At 46.2% G+C, this 14,088-nt stretch overlaps 1 non-coding gene across 1 annotated transcript; it reads right to left on the bottom strand.

The window, feature by feature from the left end:
• Positions 1–303: 303 nt before the first annotated feature.
• LOC125600647 lies at positions 304–409 on the bottom strand. The gene has a single exon (XR_007333897.1). It is a non-coding gene; the product is annotated as a small nucleolar RNA R71 (small nucleolar RNA).
• Positions 410–14,088: the final 13,679 nt, after the last annotated feature.

Raw genomic sequence — 14,088 nt, 5'->3', positions numbered from 1 at the left:
CGGAGATCCAGAAGCAGAATTTCGAGCTGAAGCCTCAATACTACACTCTCGTGTCGCAGATACCCTACTCTGGGTTACCGCACGAGCATCCTATGGACCATTTGGAACGGTTCGAGGATCTAATCGCTGCCATTCGAATGGAAGGAGTCCCCGAAGATTACCTGCTGTGCAAGCTCTTCAGATACACGCTGAATGGAGAAGCGATGCACTGGCTTAGGCAGCAACCCACAGGATCTTTAACATCCTGGAGCGACATCAAGAATGCTTTCTTACGAAACTTCTTCGATGAGGCGCGCGCTGAAGAACTTCGGAACAAAATTTCCACATTCTCGCAGAAGGCTGGAGAGTCCTTCAAAGATGCGTGGATTAGATTTAGGTTTTTCCAGCGAGACTGTCCACACCACGGATTTAATGAAGTGCAGCTGCTAAGCACTTTCTTCCGAGGTCTCGCCTTACAGTATCAAATGGCTCTTGATACGGCGAGTGAAGGAAACTTCACTACTCGGAATCCGTTGGAAGCTGTGAGACTTATCGAAAACCTTGCTAACAGCAGCAGCACCAAAAACACTGACTCTGAACGGAAGAAGTCTGTAGCCTCTATCGGGAAGGAACAGATGGACGAAGTAAGAGCTAAGTTAGATGTGGTGCACGAACTTCTTAGGAAGCAAGTATGTTCAGCTGAAGGAGAAGTAGCAGATACCGAAGGAGAAGAAGATGTGAACTACATCGGAGGTACCGGATTCCAAAATTTGGAAACCAGGGCGGAAACAGAAACTTCTTTGGAAATGGCCAAAGAAGTAACCAAAGTTCACAATTTCAAAAACCCTTCAACAACAGCAAGAGCTACTCGAACTCTTACTATCAAAATCCACCACCCCAAACTCAGGAAAGCAAGATCGAAGAAATGCTTGATCGAGTACTGTTGGGACAACAACAAATCACCGTGGATTTCAACGGTAAGATAGACTCTGCCTACAACAATCTGAACACCAAAATCGAGACCTTAGGGACTCAGGTGAGAAAACTTGAAACCCAAGTAATTCAGACGGGCGAGACTATTAAGAGGCAAGAAGCTTTTGCTAGAGAAGCAGGAGCCGACAAAGGGAAACACCACGTAAATGCCATCATAGATGATGAATTCTGGCAAGTGGTGAGAAATGAAAACCTTGAGGAAGGAGATTTCGAAGTCGAAAGCTCCATGAGTCTCGGCGGATCCCAATGGTGTCGACCGATGTCGATGAACTCGCATCGATCGACAGACCATGATGAAGATCGATGGACGGATTACTCCAGACATCGATCGACGTCGTCTGCCGATTCGACTGAATGCAATGCGGTTCGAATTCTAACTCATGAAGAATTCGCAGCTAAGCATCCTCACCCACCCTCCCCTTTCTATGAAAAAATCGATCGATCGGTTAACTCAACCATCGATCGACAGAGTGAGTCCGACGTCGATCGTCACAACACACCTCCCATCGATCGACAGGCACCTCTGACATACCGAGTGCGGTTACCCTCAATCGATAATGATTACATCAATGCACTCAGACCACCACCTAAACCATTAGCAAACCCACCCGAACCAAAACCCAACCCTTTAAATAGTTCAACAGAACTGTTCAAGAGGAACAAGAATCTGAAGGGAGAAGGTTAAGGAAAAGGAAGGAGAAGATTCCTAAAAACCTTAAGAGGGAAGCTAACGATAAGGAGATGGATGGTTTCACTAAACGAGTCCTCAGAATCCCAATCGAAAAACTTTTGATGAAGCTTACTTCACACACCGGTTGTGGATGTTCTTCAGAGAAACAAAGGTAACTGAGGAGGACATTAGGAGAATGTTTCATCAAGTCAGAGGAAGATGAAACACAGGATCACATTGACGAAGAAGAGTGATCCTGGGAAGTTTGCAATACCATGCATAGTCAAGGGTGTTGAATTTCCCCATTCAATGTGTGACACAGGAGCATCGGTTAGTATCCTCCCTCGGATCATGGCGGACCAGCTTGGTTTGACCATCGAACCCTCAACAGAATCCTTCACCTTCGTGGATCTTTCAGAGAAACGATCCGGAGGCATCATAAGAGATCTGGAGGTACTGATTGGTAATGCCCTTGTCCCTGTAGATTTTCATGTCTTAGACATCGAGCTTAACTGGAACTCTTCACTTCTGCTTGGAAGATCCTTCCTAGCTACAGTAGGAGCTGTATGTGACATGAACAAAAACAAATTGTGTCTAACGCTCATAGACCCAAACATTCACTACGATCCCATCCGACCTAAGAGAAAGAACTCGACTTATGGGAAAGAACTCAAATTATGTGGATTATGGGAAAGAACTCGACTTCATTGGCGCATGCCATTGTGGAGCAGAGTATGAATCGGAGTACGAAACAGAGTACTCGGAATCGATCGACACCACAACCTTTCCATCGATCGATTCCAATGTGTCAATGGTGACCGATGACCACAACAATACGTCACTCGACGTAATGCACCCACTTGACCATTTCGCTTCACCTAATCATTGCTACCAACATTTTGCCTTCCAACCTCCAACCAGGAGAGGACATGATGATTATTCCATAGGCAGTTGGGCAGACAGTGGTTTCCATGAAAGTTTTGCAGTTGACACTGTAATTACTTCACCTCATGAGGAACATACCGAGGAATACGATGAGGATTACTGGAAAGAACGTGCAATAGAAATGTCTTTGCAGGATGAAAGACTTGAAACACACAACTTCACCAACACGTTTCCAACATCGTTCGACGCTGTGCACTCCACATCGGTCGATACCCACCCTCGTCCAGCAAAACAACCGCTCACATCGATCGACACCAGTAAAGGAACATCGATCGATATTCGCGCCGCAGCGAAAATTCAGGAGCAGGAGAATATTCCCTCCCTAACTAGGTTTACAGATACCTATATAAATCGTTTTGCACCCCCGAAACCACCTACACACATCAGAGCAAACACACAAGCAAATAAGATGAACACTCTTCCTTCTACATCAACAGAAAAATCCATGAAGAGCAATCATCTCAAGAACACAAATTCTGCAGAAATTACTCTGCCATCGATCGATGTAACTGTATCTACATCGATCGATACTACTCTAAACCCTAATCTCTCTATTTCTAAAAAGAATAATTATGCAAACATTGATTACGGTTTTCTAACACCTGATGAATTTGGTATTTTCAGGGATCCAGATGGCAACGCACGTGCAATGGATGGAAGGATTTTACAAGTGTCCAGAGAGGACATAGCAGACATCCTTCAAGTAACCAATGGACCCGACAACCTGTTCTCACAGCAACGTGGCACTCCAGACGTCATTCTAACAGATCCCAATAACCACGCAGGAGTCACCACAACAGAAACCAACCCAGATCTATCACGCCAACCAAAAGGGCAAGCATCGATCGACAGTATCATGGAGACATCGATCGACAGGGTAACACCAACGTCGATCGATATGGATAATCCGACGTCGATCGACAGACGCTATGAATGTGGGAGCCGCGCTTTCGACATGTATGGAGCCAGAAAGTTCACTTGGGAACAAAGGGACGAATATGGAGTCTACAGAGATGAGCGTGGACACGCACGAAGCGCAGCTGGTGAGATGATACCTGTCACAAAGGACAACATCAGGAAAATACTGGAAAGAGCATCTCTTTTTGAAGAGAGCCACATCTGTCTTCCAGAACATGCCACTTCCTTCACACTCACAAGACTGGCACCAGAACTCTACACCAAAGAAGAAATCGATGAAATGGTGTTTGGTATTTGTGGAGCTCAGGAGAAACTGGGAGAGGAGCTCAAAACACTGGTAGATGAAACACATCAGCCTTTGGATAGAGGCTACAATGAGCTTTTCAGATGTATGGCAGAAATGAGGACATAAATTGATAGTTTATGTCAGCAATTTGAGAAGGAAGCTACGTCCTCAGCATCGATCGACGCACCATGTGCAAAATCGATCGACGTTAGACTTCCTACAGCTCGAACCCTTGCAGAACCGCGATGCTCAACACAACACCGGGATGAATGGGAAGTCTCATACATCGACACAAGGATAAACGACGTTTACTACCCTCTCAACAACAACGTGGACTGGCTAAGCACCAAAATCGAGCTACTACAGCAAGACCTGGACACCATTCGCAAGAAGGACCAACATCCAGCCACATCGATCGACATGTGCACCTTCACATCGCTCGACGCGAAAGTCTCAGCAATGAATGAGAGGCTGAGGACTTACGAGGATATGCATGACCGTTTTATATCACCAGTCATGACATATTTAAACAAATTGTCTAGTCAATTACTTGATGCCCAAAAGGATATTGAGAACATTACTAATCAAAGTTTTTTGCAGGAAAAATCAACATCGATCGACAGGCTAAGAGGACCCTGGATCGATGGCAGGAAACCTGTGGAGTTACTTCCTTACACAGCAGCAGAAGTTGACAAGATCACATCCAAGATCTACACTGCTCTAGACAACATGGAGGAACGACTTGACAAACGCTGCGATGACATCTACTTTCCATTCGACAACAAAATCAGTGGACTAGACAACCACGCAGAATGGCTACAGAAAGAAGTCAAAGCCATTCAGAGGCAACTCGCAGCTCAACATCAGATATCAGCATCGATCGACAGGACAAAGGCAAAATCGATCGACGGCAACTCACTGAGATCGACCAACGAGCACATAATCGCATCGATCGACGCCGAGTCTACAACAATCGGCGAGCAGCTGATACACAAGACAGTGGAGTCAATGCAAAAGGAACTGACAGATCTTTCAGCTTACGCCTATGACAACATAGGCTGGCACCAGGTCAGCATTGACAACATTCAAGAAAGGCTACAGAACATCTCCAATGTACTTGGGAAGATGGATGACAAATGGACAAGAAATTATGAGGCCACAAGAAGCTTCATTGCATCTTGGTCCAGAATGCGCAGAGATGACGTGGATGCTTGCTTTCCAACAAGCAGCTGCTTCTCCACCCAATAGCCAATCACTACCACAGTCAAGCTAAATGACTATAACCAAGCGCTGAGTGGGAGGCAACCCACTATTAGGTATTTTACTTTGGTTTTATTAGCTAGCATTTAATTTCTTTCGTCTTATTTCTTTCAGATTTAGGAGACCCAAGTAGGAAGACCTTAATATTGACCGACGACGAGACGTCGACATCGTTCGACATAGGCAACCACACGACGATCGATGTAACACTTACCCATCGATCGATATCTAACACGGTCATATGTATCCTACCTACTTGTTACATTTCGTACATTATACACTTTTCATCATAACTCCGGCTGAGTTACACAGGGACAGTGTAATTTAAGTCTGGGAGGAGATTTACTGATATAATTTATTTTATTCTTACGTAAAAAAGAATTTCAAATAAATTATGTTTAGCTATCGAAAATAGGGACTATAATCTTATACTGGTTTAAACATGAATATCTAACCAATCTTTAGCACCATTTTAGATTTACTGATTGCAGATAGCACTAAAGATGCTAGAGCAGATCAACCTATCAACTACACACTTGCCTTGAACCGTATGAAGTAACCAAAGCTGATTTCCAACACTAAACCTGACATAACCGCTTGTCTTGGGGCTTGGTATACATGGGAACGGATTCTTCAGATAGGTCTGGAAGGTACCGCCTGGTTTTAGATTATTTATCACATTTTCTCTCTCTAGATTTCGACCCTAGATTAGATCTCTTAAAAAAATAATAATAATAATAATAAATAATAAAAAAATATAAGAAAGATCTATTGCTTAATTAGGATGAGTCTGAACAAGACTTGGTGGCTAAAACCATTAAGGCTTGTGTGGGAACCGAAATTCACACTGTCGATTTCCGTTTAAATAAGGAAACTAGGAAAACCCTAATTTCCCAGAGGACCCGGATATCTGTTAATTACCACACGTCAAGCAATCAGAACACGAGAATAACAACGATAAAAATAAGAAATCGAAGAGAGAGCAAAGTAGAATCTTATTCCGAATCTGCGTATGAGCGTTACAACAAGGTATAAGCCTGGGCTCGAGAGCTGTCGGCGAGATTCCTAGTTCTAGCAACCCTAAGACGGCTAAACCTAATTGAGTCGCAGCTCAAAATAACAAAAATGGAAAATTGCCCAAATTGCTCTAAGTGCTAAGTTTGCTCTGAAAAAGTTCCCCTTCTGCTCCTCGCCTAGGACTCCTTATATACTAGCTCCAAGGTCGGTTTACGCTTTTACTCTTCTGCCCTTAAGCCGTCATAGCATAAAAATGGAGATATTCCATTTTTCCCGATCTTCACAATTATCTTCAAAACTTCCGTATTTATCCGCGGAAACTTGACATTTATCCTTCCTCGTGGGCCAAGCGTGAACCATGCCATGGTTCACGGGCTTTTGGTTAGGAAAAATCGTAGGATAGGCCTCGAGTCGTGTTTTAGGTCCCTTTGGGCCGTCTTCCGACTCGACACGTTTACTACGAGTTTTCCGCGGTTTCTAATCCGCGAAGTTTGATCGATGAATTAGAATAGCGGGAAACATGGACTGAGCTTGCTACGGTCTTCGGGAGATAGCATTCGAAGGTTTGACGAGAATGCAAGGACTGGTGTCGTATCGATGTTCGGAAAGGTTCAATCGCTACACAGCAACCGAACTTTGGCTCGAGCCCGGTCGCTATGTAGCGACCAGCGAGACGAGTGCTCGGTCGCTACGTAGCGACCGAGCTTTGGCTTGAGCTCGGTCGCTACATAGCGACCGAGCGGGACAATCGCTCGGTCGCTACGTAGCGACCGAGCTTTGGCTCGAGCTCGGTCGCTACGTAGCGACCGAGCGGGACGATCGCTCGGTCGCTATGTAGCGACCGAGTTTGGCTCAAGCTCGGTCGCTACGTAGAGACCGAGCGGGACGATCGCTCGACTCTTTCTTCCGTAAAGCTTTTTCGTAAGAAAGAGTCTATTTTCGAAAAGTACTCTTCGGAGAAATTCTTATTTTCTTCCTCGGATGTTTTGGATGTTAAATTTGTCGTAACCGTTTTTGACCCCAACAGCTTGATTCATAAAGACTCAAATAAAAGAGTTCGAAACGGGACTTGGAGGCGGCAATCTTCAAGGCTCGCTGTCGGAAAGAACTCTTGGATATAGGTCAAAAGAAGTGAACAGAACTTGGTGGCAACCACCATTAAGTTTTGATTCATGGAAGCCTGTCCAATCTTGGTCACTGATCCTGCAATGGAAGCAGACTTTGACTCAAGAGAGAAACTAGGAACTAACTTTTACCTGCAGCTCCAGAGACCTGTCTGAAATCCTTGCATCCTGTGATCGATACTCCCAAGGTAAAGCATTCACTTTATATTTATGCTAAGAAATGAAATCAGTAGAGGGGATGTCAGACGTGAATTGATGAGTTGTGTCATGTTAGAAATGGTTGCTAAGCTAGGATATTGCATAGTGTGCTTTTGTGATTAGGACTGTTTAAATGTGGTTGCAAAATTGTTGAGGAAAGATTTCTATGTTTTTAAAATCTTAAGTTCCCAAATATTTTCAAACCTCTTTCAGAGAGACTGCCTGTATGTTTTGCTTGAGGACAAGCAAAAGGGTAAGTCTGGGGGAGTTGATATACCCTGGATTTGACCCATTTTTATCCATGGTATATTACTATTTTACTATATATATATCTATGTTTTCTACTCTTCTAGGTATGTTTTCTGGTTCAGGTGCATTTCGGAGTAAAGTTATGACTTTGGAGCATTTTGGAGCATAAAAGACATTTCACCCGAGCTGACCACTTAGAGGTCGACGAGAGGAAGAATAATCGATCGATATGCATCAGTGCTGACGATCGATATCAGGAAATGCCTCGACAGATGAAGATCAATATCGATCGATGTCGAGACACCAGACACGACATTTTGGATTCAGCAGACTTAAAAACCAAGACCAAGCCAAATTACCAAAATGCCCTGACGAGTTTTTAACCTAGTAGAATATATACTGCCTAAGTGTTTGACGGCAGGGAGAGCTTTTCTTTTCTAGAACTAGTTTTGTTACAAGTTTCATTTGGGAGAGAAGATCACTTGTGATTGGAACTCCTTGTTTCATTTCTTTATCATCTATTCTATGAGTTTCTATTTACCCATTGATATGAATTGCTTTGCTATGTCTGAGTAGTTCAACTGTTAGATCCAGGGTTCAGATAGGTTTGTGGGATTAGCCCCAAACTATAGATCTGCCTTGTTGTGATATTCATGATAGATTTGTACTTATTGCTTGTTTTAGCCTAGCTAACTAGAACATGATCATAGGATTGCATATTCAAGCACCCTTGTTATCCCATCCTGACATCTATCTATCATACTAGGATTGCTAGAGAGGGCTAACCGCCAATTTAGAATCTTAGTAGAGCATTTCATACTCGCGCATAGGCCTGGCTAGATCCCATTGATCAATGTCCTCAACTGACAATCAATCGATGTTGGCAAACGTGTATCGGTCGACGTCTTAATAGACTATCGATCGACACTCTCTTGTGTCTGCATCTAACCGGTGAGACACAAGATCTAGTCTGTTAACCAGTGGTACATGCGACACCTTATCACTGAGTTAAGCGAATGAGCTCTAATATATCATGCATGCAAAAGTTAGGCATCTATAGGAATTATAATCTCCAACACCTAAATAGTGGCCCTGCATCTAATATCATTTCCAACCTAAGTTACATTTATCATTTACTCGCTAGTTACTATTGCTATTTTATTTAAAACATTACAACTTTTAGAATTAATAAACACTAGATTTACTTGTTCCCTAGCTCCTTGTGGATTCGATCCCTAAGTACTACATCTGAACCTCTTTTGATGACAGTAACACTCCTTAGGGTAATTTGAGTGGTATCAACAGCCATGGACAGCCACGGACGTCCTGTGTGTGCTGGCGTACCCACGCACACACTCGGACAGCCACGGACGTCTTGTGTGTACAGAACAGACAGCCCATGTGGGCCAAAATCACCCAAACAGTCCACGGGAAGGGCCAGCGTGCTGAGTCCAAGGACCAACATGCTGATATGTGTACTGATGGACAGCCACGGACGTCCTATGTGTGCTGACAGACACACACAGACACACACGAAAAGCCACGGATGTCCTGTGTGAGCGGGCGGACACCCACAGACGTCCTGTGTGTACTGAACAGAAAGCCCACGTGGGCCAAAATCACCCGAACAGTCCACGGGAAGGGTCAGCGTGCTGAGTCCAAGGACCAACGTGCTGATATGTGTACTGATGGACAGCCACGGACGTCCTGTGTGTGCTGACGGATACACACGGACACACACGGACAGCCACAGACGTTCTGTGTGTGCTGACAGACACACACACACGTCCTGTGTGTTCTGAACAGCCAGCCCACGTGGGCCAAAATCACCCGAACAGTCCACTGGAAAGGTCAGCATGCTGAGTCCAAGGACCAACATGCTGATATGTGTACTGATGGACAGCCACGGACGTCCTATGTGTGCTGACGAACACACACGGACACACAAGGACACACACGGACAGCCACAGACATCATATGTGTGCTGACATACACCAACTGACGTCCTGGGAGTGCTGGCGGACACCCACGGACGTCCTGTGTGTACTGAACAGACAGCCCACATGGGCCAAAATCACCCAAACAGTCCACAGGAAGGGCCAGCGTGCTGAGTCCAAGGACCAACGTGCTGATATGTGTACTGATGGACAGCCACGGACGTTCTGTGTGTGCTGACGGACAAGCACGGACACCCACGGACGGCCACGGAGGTCCTGTGTGTGCTGACGGACACACACAGACGTTGTGAACAGATATCCCACATGGTCCAAAATCACCCAAAGACAGCCAAAATCACCCGAGAAGCCAAAAATTCAAAAAATAATATTTTTGAAGAAAGTTTTCTAAAAGGAAACATCAAAAATATGTCAACAAAGAGTTTAGGATGTCAAGTGTTGATAAAAAGTTGCTGCAGACATCCGTTTAGACCACGAAACCCTGAACTTTGTAGCATGCAAAAGACATGGTTCGAAGCAAAAGAAAATCATGAAAATTTACCAGAAAATAGCTTTAACCTTGTCTGTGTGTACTGACGGACACACACGGACACACGGACGTCCTGTGTATGCTGATGGACACACACGGACGTCCTGTGTGTGCTGACAGACAGCCACGGACGTCCTGTGTGTGCTGGCGGACACCCACACACACACACGGACACACACGGACAGCCACGGATGTCTTGTGTGTGCTCACGGACAGCCACAGACATTCTGTGTGTGCTGGCGGACACATACGGACGTCCTGTGTGTACTGAACAGACAGCCCACGTGGGCCACAATCACCCAAACAGTCCACGGGAAGTTCCAGCATACTGAGTCCAAGGACCAACGTGCTGATATGTGTACTGATGGACAGCCACGGACGTCCTGTGTGCGCTGACGGACACACACGGACAAACACGAACAGCCACAGACGTCCTGTGTGTGCTGGCGGACACCCACGGACCTGTGTGTACTGAACAGACAGCCCACGTGGGCCAAAATCACCCGAACAGTCCATGGGAAGGGTCAGCGTGCTGAGTCCACGGACCAACGTGCTGATATGTGTACTGATGGACAGCCACGGATGTCCTGTGTGTGCTGACGGACACACATGGACACACACGGAAAGCCATGGACGTCCTGTGTGTTCTGACGGACACACACGGACGTCCTGTGTGTGCTGATGGACACCCACGGACGTCATGTGTGTGCTGACGGACCAACACGGACAGCCACGGACGTCCTGTAAGACCCGAACCCTGGCCTCTCGACCTGATGGAGTCCGCAGGCTTACTTATTAATTTCTCTGCTTGTTTGATCCATTTTAAGTCTTTTAGTTACTAAGTCATATTCAAATATCAGGTTCATAAACAAAGGAACAGATTGCACAGCAGAATAACAATGTATAAACTTTGTATTACTTAGAAACATGAGATTCAATACACAACTTCTTAACAGTCTCATAGACAATCACTAGTTCATCCCTAGCATCATCTAACCACACGTTACACAGCCTCTCACTGACCGAGCCTTCACGGCTCCTTGGCTTGACCAGATAAGCATTAAGCATAACCGAGAATATAACGGCTTGATTCTACAATGCTTGGCTTGGTTCCTAGAACTTAGATAAACCTCAGTCAACATAATCATAAAACGTATGAACCTACCTACCGTATCCTAAGTCATTCAACCAACCACCCCTTGACTTAGAATCAGATAGATAGTCCAGAATAGATAAACAGAACACACGAACAGATCCGGATCGTCCCCAAAGACCAATCCGTCTATCCGGATAGAATCTAGGTGCGACCGGCCAATGGAGTCCGGCTCAATGGCCCAGCGGACTCCCTTACCTGATCCGGCCTTAGGCCTGGATCCAATTGGCTGAGTAAGCCTCAAGCCTAATCCAGAAGGCTTAGCAACTGGTCAGACCTTGCGACTCTACCTTGGCTTAGACAAACCGTGACCTTGTCTTAACTAGACAAGCCATAGGCTGATCCATAAGGATCGGTCCTAACCTGTCCCGAAAGACACCGTTTGGAACATGCACCCTTTGGCCAATCGTGCCTCTTGGTCCTCGTACCTTTTGATGTTCGCAACCTTTGGTAACTCGTACCTTTTGGTCCCTGACACCCTTTGGCAACTCACAACCTTTGGACACTCATGACTCTTGACAACTCGTGCCCTTTGGGTCATTCCCAACCGTTCGTCCTAACCGCCCAGTCTTGGTGCGATCGGATCATCCCACTAACCGACCCGTGTCTAGGCTAGCGGTTTGGTTATGTTCGGCCTAAGCCTAGGGACGTGTCCCTTGGACTCAACCAACACAACCTTTCGTGTTTAACCAGAGAGAAGAGAAGAGAAACGAATTGAAACAGATAAGGAGAGCCGGATGGGACTTAGGAACCGAGCAGAGCCGCGGTGCGGTCGCATGGACCGTCCGTTCGGTCTGATGGAGCCACGGCCCATCACATACCTTGTGACCCACGTCTGGGTTCTCCATGCTCTTCTCCTTGTCTTGATCTCCCATTCTTGACCGGAGTTAGTTCTCAAACGATCAGAGTCGCCGGAACACAACACCACCACAATCGGCCTTTCTCTTGGCCGGAACTCTCTCTTTCTCTCTTTCTTTCTCTCTACGTTTTTCTCTGAGTATTTTACTCTGGAATTGGATAATGAAATCGACCAGAGAGCCCCCATATTTATAGAAAACGAGGGGGTAAGTCTTGCCCCACGAACAGGCACGACTTGCTAGCGAATGGGCACCATCGGCCAAGAGTTGCCCCCTTTCGGCCACTTGCATCCCTTCGCCCTTTCTGATTGGGTTTGGGGTCGGCCACAAGCCCAACCCACGCCCCAGGCCTCCTGGACACAGCCCACGGCCTTGCCCAAGGACCCAACTGCCCATGGCCTCATGGCCGGACCTCACAGCCCGCCACTGACCCGGACCCGGACCATCGGCCTAAAGCCCGAACAGTCCATCTAGCTGAGATGAGCTGACTCTCAGCTGCCTCAGCTGAGTGAGCTAGTAGTCCAGCTAGTGGAGCTGACTTAGTAGGGACTGAGCTGGAGTGAACTGAACCTAGCTTCCTTGAGCTGGCCGAGCTACTCGTCCACTTCGTCTAGCTACCGTCTTACTCGTCCTAGCTGTCTCTTAGCTTGTATAAGGTTAAGTCTAAGTTTCCTTATGTCCTTAACCTTCTTTCTCGACCATTGAACGCTTGCCTTGATGTCTTAAGACTGGCTTGTACGTTTCCTCGAACCATGGCCGTCCCAACAATCCTATTCAGGATTGGGGGCGTGACAAGTCTCCCCCCCCTTGGGATGGATTCGTCCTCGAATCCGAATCGAATGCTTCCTCGGAAACAAACTGATCCAACCACTCTGGGTACTCTGCTTTTATTCTAGCTTCGGTCTCCCAAGTGATTATATCCTGACCATTACAGTCCCAGACGACCTTGACCATCTGGACCGTCTTCTTCCTTGTTGCTTTTTCCATCCTATCTATGATTCGAACTGGCCTCGTTTCCAAGGTTAGGTTCTTACCAAGATCGTCTGGAATAGCAGGAAGAGCGATGTCTTGGTCCGTCAAACATTTCCGAAGTTGAGAGACGTGGAACACATTATAAAATGCGTCCATCTTGGCCGGCAAGTCCAACTTGTAGGCCACCATCCCAACTCTTTCAATGACCTTGAACGGCCCCAAGTATCTCGGGTCTAACTTCCGTCTCCGGAAATTCGGACTCGTCCTTTGAAGGTAATCATTTTGAGATACACCAAGTCACCTACTTGAAACTCGAGATCTTTCCTTCTTCGATCTGCATAGTTCTTTTGGCGATCTTGTGCCTGTCTCATCTTGTCCCTCAAGAACTTGATCTTTTCGGTTGTCTCTTCGACAATCTCCGGACCAATCATGCTGCGTTCCCCAACTTGGGTCCAGCATAAGGGTGTCCTGCATGGACGCCCATACAGAGCTTCGTATGGCGACATGCCAATACTACTATGGAAACTATTGTTGTAAGCAAATTCTACCAGAGGTAGATGTTTCTCCCAGGATTCACCCCAGTCTAGAACACATGCTCGCAACATATCTTCCAATGTCTGGATCGTACGTTCAGACTGTCCATCCGTCTGTGGGTGATAGGCTGTACTCATGTTCACTCTTGTTCCTAAGGCCTTTTGGAAAGCCTTCCAGAAGTAAGATGTGAACCTTGAATCCCTATCTGAAACTATGCTTGCCGGCACACCATGTAGTCGGACGATCTCATCAATGTACTTACGTACAATCTGATCTACCCCACTCTTGATAGCCAGGAAGTGTGCTGATTTGGTTAGTCGATCAACCACAACCCAAACCGCATCTTTCTTATTCCTTGTGGTAGGGAACCCGGTCACAGATTCCATTGTGATGTGATCCCATTTCCATTCCAGAATAGGCAAGCTTTGTAATAACCCACTAGGCACCTG

This window comes from Brassica napus, unplaced genomic scaffold (assembly GCF_020379485.1).
Source record: "Brassica napus cultivar Da-Ae unplaced genomic scaffold, Da-Ae ScsIHWf_234;HRSCAF=400, whole genome shotgun sequence".
NCBI classification, from domain to species: domain Eukaryota; kingdom Viridiplantae; phylum Streptophyta; class Magnoliopsida; order Brassicales; family Brassicaceae; genus Brassica; species Brassica napus.
The sequence above is the reverse complement of the archived record's forward strand: the minus strand, read 5'-3'. Positions and strand labels throughout refer to the sequence as shown.